Source organism: Myripristis murdjan, chromosome 9 (assembly GCF_902150065.1).
Source record: "Myripristis murdjan chromosome 9, fMyrMur1.1, whole genome shotgun sequence".
In the NCBI taxonomy this organism is placed as follows: domain Eukaryota; kingdom Metazoa; phylum Chordata; class Actinopteri; order Holocentriformes; family Holocentridae; genus Myripristis; species Myripristis murdjan.
This window is the reverse complement of record NC_043988.1, coordinates 18,030,867-18,040,587: the sequence shown is the minus strand read 5'-3', so window position 1 is coordinate 18,040,587 and position 9,721 is coordinate 18,030,867. Positions and strand designations below refer to the sequence as shown.

Sequence of the window (9,721 nt, the reverse complement as noted above, 5' to 3'; positions counted from 1 at the left end):
TGCAATCACAATATCTGGTTGAATTCAAAGTCTCAGTCAGTGTGACAATGGCTTTTTTTTTTTTTTTTTTGGTCAAATCTAAAAACTGATTCATCTGTTGAATGCTGGAGCGCTATTGCCTGGGATTTAAGTTGAATGCTTAGCATAATCTCATTATTAATTCATATTTCTGCTAATTAATTCAGTGTGTCCTGTTAATAATGCAGGGTCTATTTTTCGTAGTTTTCAGAGAGACCGCTGAATTATTGATGCAAACGGCCTTCACCAAGTTTAATAGATGAGGACTGCTACCTCAGTTAATCCTGAGCCTTCTCCACCTGCTGTTATCTCTCTGCTCACTGGCTCCTTATGAGAAACAGGCCAGAAAGTGTTTTCCTTAACATCGCACCCCTGTCCCTTGTACAATACTGTCAGGTATTTGTGGACATGTCATCACCATTTGTCATGCCACAACCCCAAAGTCATGCTGCTGTCATGTGCTGCAGGAAAGGTGTTAGAGTGCTGCGTCTCAATCTGAACAGCGCATACTCTCAGTCAGATAATCATGATTAAGATAAAATGTTTTTACATTAACTGCAGGAGCTTTTGTTTGTGTTAATGGAGCCAAGAAAAGCTTATCAGAGGATCCAGCCCCGGGCTTTTTATTTGGCCAACACACTTTCTCTTGAGGACACACAAGGACAGAAACTGTGTTTGCGTCACTGTCTGTCGCTGCTAGTTGATGCATTAGTCTCAGGCAGTATGCTCGTTCATGCACCGTGCTACTGATTATCTATGTGTGTCCATCACCATCCATGAAGACAGTGATGAAGCAGTCAATAAAAGGATGGATTAAATGGCAGCAATCATAATGCAAACAGCCACTGACACATTAATGAAATTTCAAAAGATTAAACTGTTTTATGTCCTTCAAATATCCACATTTTTATGTAACTGAAATCACCACAACTTCACAGTTTGATATTTGAAATTAATAAAATTGTATTAAAGGGGATGGTAAACCAAGTTAAAAGTTTTCTCATTTAGTGTTACTCTTTGATTTTCAAGATTTTCCTTAAAGCCAGTAATAATTTTCCTCTTCCATGGAACTAAAATAGCTGCAACAACATGCCAGTAATTGTTTTCATAGCTAACATTGCTGTAGAGCTCATGTACTGAAAACTTTGGAGGCTAGTAGTAGAAGTGATGCGAGACATTTGACCACTGATGCCATTGCTAGCTACAGCTCCATTTTGGACTGAAGTGCCTCGCTCACTCTCACCTCCTCTGATATGACGTTAGAGAGTGAAAATAATCCTCGGTAAAATGGTAGGTTTGTGGTTATTCAATATAGTTACTATAATTATGGAATATAAATACAAAATATAATGTAATGTCACTGAAACTGTTGTTTTGCCACTATCATTTTAAAAAACTAACAGTGGAAAGATCAGAGCACTAATATGTATTATAGTATATATTGGTATGTATAATAATGATGATAATATATAACAGTACAGCAATACTAATACTAATACTAATACTAATAATAATGATTAGTAAAACCAGTGGTGCAATGAAATAACAATAGCATAATAGTAATAGTAGCAGCATAATAGTGTTCATAATGTATGTAAATGTAAATGTAAATTAGTATATATATATATATATATATATATATATAGTCCATGTTACAGCATATAGATTAAAAAACTGAGGTTGTGTTCTGAGTGGATTGCTCTCACACTCATGTGTGAAAGTAACTTTTTAATCAGCAGCCAAACCGATCCTTTGACTCGGGAGAAATCAAGGCCTCAGATGCAGCTCTCACAGAGATGATGATAAAAAAACATTTTTATGAAAGCACATATTTTACTTTAACACACCTTTACTGTAATACCAATACTGCCTTATTATACTGGCTAAAGGAACTGAGATCTTGGGTGTGTGTCTCCACTGTGTTGCTGCGAAGGGAGCATGAGGACACAGTGAACCCTCCAGGCCATCTCCTCACACGGGTTATTCAAACTGATTATGAAACCATCGCTCTCACATGATTGTTTCTCAGCAGGTTTTCCCTGAACCCACAGCTGAAGCCCCTGCCTTCTTTCAGTGCCGTTTCAAGTGGAACAGATGAGGGTTATGATTCTCTACAGCAGCTTGAACAGGCAGTAAAGTCTCCCTTCGTTGTCATCATTTGGGTGATAAGTGGAATTGCTTGATGTTAATAATAAAGTATCATCTTATGGTCCTGAGAAAACAATCTGGGAGTTGGAGCAGCATTTTATGGGTCTGTGCGCCTTCTTCTGATCCCCGAGGGGGCAACAGCAAGGTGAGAGCAATGAAAAACTGAGGGAAAACTGCAGCTCCACATTCCCTCAGTGCCAGAAGGGGCTAGAAGAAAATTGAATTTTATTTTTAGGGTTTTTTTTTTTTTTTTTTTTGAGGTTATTAAGATTCCACAATTCCAAGGCTATGTGAACAACTGATGTGGGAGTGTGTGTTTTCAATTCAGATGGAAATCATTAAACAAAGAATTGCAGTGATATTTTTATTCAGCACATGATGCCTGTAAGATTGCTCTATGTCTCTTATAAGATCCTTGTGCCATTTATTCATCGGTTTATTCTTTATTTGGCCAGGAAGGCCCTTTTGAGATACAGGATCTCGTCTTCCAGAGAGTCAGTAGCACAATTAGTTTCACATAATAAAATGATAAAAAGAAATTTCACATGATAGAACACAAACAATACATAAAATCAACACAAAGAAAATAACGAAAGAAAGGAGGCATGCAGGCTTTACCAGCGATATCCAAACACAGTCCACCTCAAGTCAAGGAAATTATGTAGAACAACAGTTTACAAAATTCACACTGCTTTGTAAAAGACCTTTAAAAATATTCAAAGAAGGAAGTACTTCAAAGATAATGATATTTTGCAGCTCGCTCTATGCCTAAGGTGCATTAAACTGGAGAATGCAGCTTTACCAAACTCTGAGTGCACCCTGTGGACATTTTAAAGAATCCAGTTAGTGGATCTTTTGCTATATTTGCTTGTATGAAAGTATAAAAGGCTTGCGATATAAGCAGGTGGTTTACCTTACAATGCCTTGGTTATAAATAGCAACATGTAGAAACTACAGCTAGTCTGCAATACTGTTGGTTCAGTCAACTCAAATTTGGATCTATTGGCTACAAATACAGTAGCTGTCTAAAATATAAATTCACAACACAAGTTGTAAACCATTTTCATCAGCGGTAACTGCCTCTGGAGATGGAAGCAGTATTTATTGGTTTAAAAGGTCAGACACAGTGGATGTCAACTACTTTCATTGATTATGTTATTCCTGTGCCAAATCAATAAAAACTGCTCTAGAAAAAGAATGGTAAGGTTTGTCCTGTTACCTAATGATGCTTGTTGTGCCAAATGCTGAACGCACTGGAATGGCCTTTTTGTCAGACGGGACGTAGCAGCGTCAGACTGCAAGAGTTTCATTGCTGATGTTGATGAGGAAATCTGATTGGCCCCAAGGCAGGGTGTTTGGCGGGCATATAATAAATCACACCACTGATCAATAAACATGACACATGATTATCAGCTGACTGTCATGAGCAGCCAGCACAATCAGCGGTATGCCAGTGGAAAATTATTAAAGGAAAACTATCACGGTGCTCAGTCTGAAATCTTGCTGTTATAGCAACAATGTCAATTACCTCCAATTTTGTTGAGACAGGCCTGCCAAATCTTTACCAAGTCTTCATTTAATTACCCTTGATTAGTTTAGTTTATTGCATGCATTGTAGTGTTGTAAAGAAAAAAAAAACCTTTATGTGATATTCATACATATTCCTCTCAGTGAAAGCTGTGAAAGGAGAAGGTGCAGCTCTAAATCTACAGCTTCCTGGAACCCATTAGAAGATTGAACTTCTTAGATATTCATTGTAAATAATCCTTGTCCAGTGTGTGTTTGTGTATATTTGTGCACATACACAAGCATTAATTTGTGAGAGTTTGTGAGAATTTGGCAGTTTTTCACAGCCACAGTATTTTACGAATGTATTGTCATTTGCCTCCGACCAGAACATTTTTAAAGTACCCAAAATAATGAGTACAATTTGTTGGTGAACAGAGGCATTTTCACTGTTGCCAAGGACGGGATTGTGAATATAAAACAAAGTAATGGGCACATAAGAAAATAGAAATTAGTTTGCATGTGGGAAACAAATTCCTCTGTTCACTGTAGGAAATCCGCACGTGGAACTGAAATACCATCTACAACAGGAAGCTGCTTTGAAGTTTTCATGCGTAACTCTTGTCGCCGTCGCTCTCAGTATGAAGAGGTAGAGTTACAGTGCTGGCATGTCATTGTTGTTGAGGTGCCACAGGCGATATTGTGGTTCCCAAGCAAGCACTTCACCTGGACCTGATCTCACGTGACGATTAATACTGGCTTAACACTTCAAAACACGCCTTGAGAAGAGGCACAATGACCCGCCAACAATAGTGTTTATGAAAGCTTCAGTTTCCTTTGGGTGTTTTGATTTTCATTTCTTGAATGAGTCCATTTAGAAAACTGAAACTGCACAATAGTTGCAGTGGCAGTGAAGCATATGTTGACGGTTGCTGACATCAATATCGAATCTCCATTGCCTTGCATGTAATGTTGACAGCCACACTAAAGAGACTTCATCATTTTGGCGGTGTGTTAGTGTCTGCATGGTATCCCTTTTTAGCCCTGTCACATTGCACAGACATGGTGTGACAGATGAGGTAGCCTTTCTTATTTTTCATAGAAACACACAGTTTTGGATCCTCCCTGTACTGTAGCTCTCATATAACAACAGATTTCTCACAAGGCCCTGCCTGGTGCGCAAACGCTAGATTGCTCATTTTGTGGGGATCCGTCTTTGAATACAAATAAAAGGTGTGGAAGAGTGTTCATGAAACTCGCTTTTGATGAAATGTGACATTTAGTTTGTTGCTGGGTACTCAAGATGCAATATATGGTTAAGAATAAAATGGGGAGAAGTCTAACCAACGCAATGTCACATGTGAAGCTTGTTCAGATTATTTGTTCTCACAATACTTGTTTGTCACTTTATGCTATGAGAACATTTTCTCCAGCCCCCTCCATACCAGCGCCAACACAACCCCATGACACAGCCGATCTCCTACACAATGAGCGCCTTTTTATTGCTTCACTCCTCTCTTTGCATCCATGTGGTAGATAAACCAGTGGTCACATACAGGTCAGCACACAATGCAGCAGTTGCTGGCTTGTGATGTATTCTTTGACACCGGGAGGGTCGATGCTACACTGGCCTGGGGTTTTATCTCTTGCAGCACATGATTTACTCTCCACTTATGACCTCAGCCACCATCAAGTGGTATATGACCCCTAATGGTTTGTGTGTGTGTGTGTGTGTGTGTGTGTGTGTGTGTGACAGGGAACGAGTATGAGAGTGAGAAAGTGAGCAAACAGGAAAATATGTTTAGCATTTGATATAATTCATGACAAATCTCCAAATGCAGTGAGGCTGTGTAAAGTAGATTTACACAGCATTACAAGGTAGCTCTAAAAAACCCACAAAATGACATATTTGCAAATCTCATCCTGTCAGGTAAACTTCCGGCAAAATCCTTCAAAAAGCATTCGCCCTCTTGGTATATCAAATTGTGGCTTTTAGAGTTTTGTTGCTTGGAAAGTGCCAGGGCCCGTCTGCATGATTCAGCATGAGTAACATCACCGAAGCGCAGCGGTGAGGTCAGGAGTGCCTCTCTGACTTGGAATCCATCTGTGAGCCACCATGGAAAAGGTTGTGATTGTGGGTGACAGCGCTATGGGCAGCAAGCAACCAACAACATCCGCACTAAATGAACTGATGCTGCTGAAACATGCAGCGTCATCTCTGTTGTGTCAGAGCACCAGTCCTTAAGGACAGGCCAGCGATAAGCTTGTAATTATTATGTGGCCAAGTCAAACTATAGGTCTTAGAGCTGGCAGGGTTTAAGTAGGCCTTAACTATACGTTTACAGACAAGACACTCCTACAAAATTACATTATTATTGTTTATTTCTATTTGACATTATGTTGAGGACTGACACAGGGTATTGTCAGCACACAGCATGTAAAATGGACAAGCAAACAGAATAATCTTTTATTTCACAGCGGCAAAACAAAAATGGAGCAGGGTGCAAGTGCAAAAAAAACACCTTCTTCAGTGTAGGTGGGAATAACACAGTGCAGCCAGTAAAGAAGAGGAGGGAGCCTGATGATTAAAACAACAGATCCCATGGTAGAAGAGAAAAAAGGAGGCAGTAAATACAACACATTTCCAAAAAAAAAAAAAAAAAAAAAAAAAAAATGCAAGACAGATTGGACTGATTGGAAACTTTAGGCAAGTATTAATATGAGGTTGTCTGTCTGTGTGAGCTCTATGATTGACAGTGTCTCTCCGCCTCACCCTGACACTGAAAAAGGCAAAGTGATGAAAGAAAATTATTGAAGACACATTTTTTAAAAATTATTTCAATTTTGGTGGTATGTTGTGAAGTGCTTTAATGTGATATTGTGAGCACATTGCTTCCCCAAATTATCACTTGTAGCATTTAAGCTCCAAGCTGTGGCTAATCAGTGTCATAATCATTGAAGATGTGTTGTCAGTGGCCTTAAATTTTAATTTGAAGGATGTCCCAGACATGAGTGGAGAATTGTTGTGATATTTCTGGAGCCCAGAGTACTACTAGTGGTATTACTCAACTCCAATTTTCAAACAGACTTATACAACCCAGTGCCCATGTTTGTGTACATACGCCAGAGGACTCAATAGTATGAAAGGCCCCAGTCTCTGGTCTTTTTGGCTCTGGGGGAGCGCTCTAAACAGTTAGTGTCTGTGTATGCTTCAGCGTAAGTGCACATATTTGATTTCTTTGTGTGTATTTTAAGTGCATGTATGCATGTTGCCGTCAGTGTGTCTGCTGGCCTGCATCTGCACATCTGTCTATTTGTGTACATGCCCTTTAAAGATCTGTCTAATGTGGTTGCTGTAAACCATTGATTTCAAAGTCGTGACTGTCAGGGATAGAACGATTAAACTGACTGAAGTGCGTGGTTTACACACAAGGAGATTTGCTGGTAAACAGAGTGGATGATCATCCCAATCTGACACCAGAAATCCTCTGAGCGGCGGGAAAAACAGTGGTTGAACATCTGGAGATGGATTTGCGAGGGCTGCAGCTAGGTCAACAAACAATGTCAACACTGTGAAACTAAAATAATTAACAAAGCAGAACAGGATAAGAAATTATTCAGAAATAGAATCGGATCACAGAGATGGGGCTCACAGCTTGTCTCTGCTTCATGCTGCTGCAGCTTCAGTGCCAGAAACTTTCTCACAGCTTTTGGATTCATGCATGCAGGGATTAAAGCCACTGAGAACATTCAGGTTAGAGAGTCACACTCATGTAGAGCACCTCTGCCCACACACACACACGCGCGCGCGCGCACGCACACGCACACACGCTAAGTGGCTCTCAACTCAACTTGGCTCTGGGCCAACTGGTCCCTGAAGAGGGGTCACACACATGAGGATAATCCTGGGTCAAGGGTGTGATGAAACTGCAATAAAATTTGCCACGAACAAGTGCAGCGCAGTTTGAGACAGACAGCATATTATTATTACTGTTGTTGTTGTTGTTGTTGTTGTTGTTGTTACTTCCTCCCATTGCTTTTCAGTACAATCAGGTTCCACTACACCTCCACCTCCACCACAGATATATTGTAAAAATATATATAAAAAAGAAAGAAACCCTTTTATCTGTTTCTTTGCAACTTATATTACAGTTTTTTTCATTCGCTTTTTCCAGTATAATGAAACTGGGATCCACTTTGTCATCATCTTCACCTCCAAACCACAGCAGAAGTTTTCTTTTGCAAATGTGTTCATACCTTTTCATTGGATTCACACATTTTTCAGGCTCTTTTGCACAACACTTCTCACATGTGTCATTGACATGGCCCTGACTCCATTGACTTCACTATGGTAGTCAAAAGCAAAACATCAGCTCACAGCTGATAGAGATGACCTGCATCACTATGAAACCACTAGTGCACCTGCATCACTGCCCTTTCCACAAATCACTATTCACCAATCAATCAGTATGCACCTACAAAAAAGGGGCCTATAAATTGTATTCTGTATTTTTTTTTTCCAACTCCTTTGAGTTTTTCTGTGTAATACTGTATGTGACTTACCGTATTTCAGTTTTTCCCATCAATACAGTATAATTTCACTTCAAAGTCTTTCTGAGTTTGGATGCAATTCTTTATTGTAAGTTCACATTTGAATGTGTAGCACACAGGAGAACCTTGTTCAAACTGATAGCTGTGTTTTGTATTCTGCTGTCAACTGTGTTACAGTACAGTAAAGCTGAGAGAAGAAATCTACTCATTTGGGCAGAAGTTGAGTTGTTTGAGGGAAATATTGGATTTTGCTACTTGCTTTACAATATGTAACTATGTAAATTGTCAAAAATATGACTGCAATACACACAGGAAAAAAGTAAGGTTGAACCTGCTCAGACTGAAAAGGGTGTGTTGCATTTTGGTGCTGAGTATGAAGTGAGTGAGTGGCTGGATTATGTCGCTTGACTGCGAGTTGTATTGGGCAGTGACAAAATGTGCTTTTGCTGCATGTTTGAAATGTTTTGTCATGGTAAGAGCCTTTTGCAAACAAAATGTGTTATTTTGGGAAGTGCACCTCTCATTAGGCCTATGGATTAACTGTTTTGATACCAGGGTTTCTGAGTTGACAAAGGAGGTAAAGCGATTGAAAAAAACTGTATTTATATATTACTTTCTTTGCACGCAACCCAAACAATATTTTGTTTTAATTTTTTTTATGATTAATGGGACCTACTGCAATGGGACAAACCACCAACTCGCGCAAAACGATTTGGCCAATACATCTGATTCTGATTGTGAATGAATTTCCCAAGGGAAATAAAATCCAAATTGGCCTATCGCTGGGGAGCATGAATCCCGACCAAACGCCGCCCGTGGCCCAGAAACCAAAGCGCTCTGGAGGAATGCAGCCCGTCCCTGCGCCTCTGCTCTGCTGTGTCTCTTTAAGTACAGCAGGCAGTGCTGTTGGTCTGTGTGCGGAGCGGAGCGCAGCGCAGGGCGCACGGTGCGGCGCTGCCTCTCCGCAAGGGAACCAGCCTGTGATACTGGACAGGCGACAGAGCAGCAAAGACAGGTCGGCTCACCGCGACACGCTGGCCGCATCACATCCACACTCGGACACTTTGACCTAAATAGATGAATGGAGCGAGCGAGAGAAACTGGCGGCTGTGTCGGTGCGATCGTAGCTGATACAATTTGGTAAGCTTTGAGGGCCATCAGCACGACTCTGTCTTTTTCCTCCTGAAAGCTAGAAGCGTGTAGCGGTATCTGCAGAAGCGGCACAGCAGATTATGGAACAGCACTGAGATAACGAGCTAATGAAATTGGACAAGTACCAACCTCCAGGCTGCGGCGCAGTAAAAACAACTATCACGGATTCCGCATCCCCCCTTTTTTCCGGCGATGTATTGAATTGTCGTGGAGATGAAAAATCATGACCATCCTCATCTGAGTAGCGTCCTGTGAATTGAGAAACATCAGTCCATCCGCTGAAACGGATTGCTGCTTCATGCTGGGCTCTCGTCTTCCTCAACTTAAGGTAATGTCCAGATATTGT

General features: G+C 40.5%; 1 protein-coding gene across 2 annotated transcripts in view; it reads left to right on the top strand.

Moving 5' to 3' along the window:
• Nucleotides 1-9,229: 9,229 nt before the first annotated feature.
• Nucleotides 9,230-9,721, top strand: part of wscd2 (WSC domain containing 2) — a 35,149-nt gene continuing 34,657 nt past the window's right edge. For both annotated transcript variants that reach the window (XM_030061081.1, XM_030061082.1), the window contains exon 1: nucleotides 9,230-9,703. The gene's annotated coding sequence lies outside the window, so the exon portion shown is untranslated. The remainder of the gene's footprint in view (nucleotides 9,704-9,721) is intronic.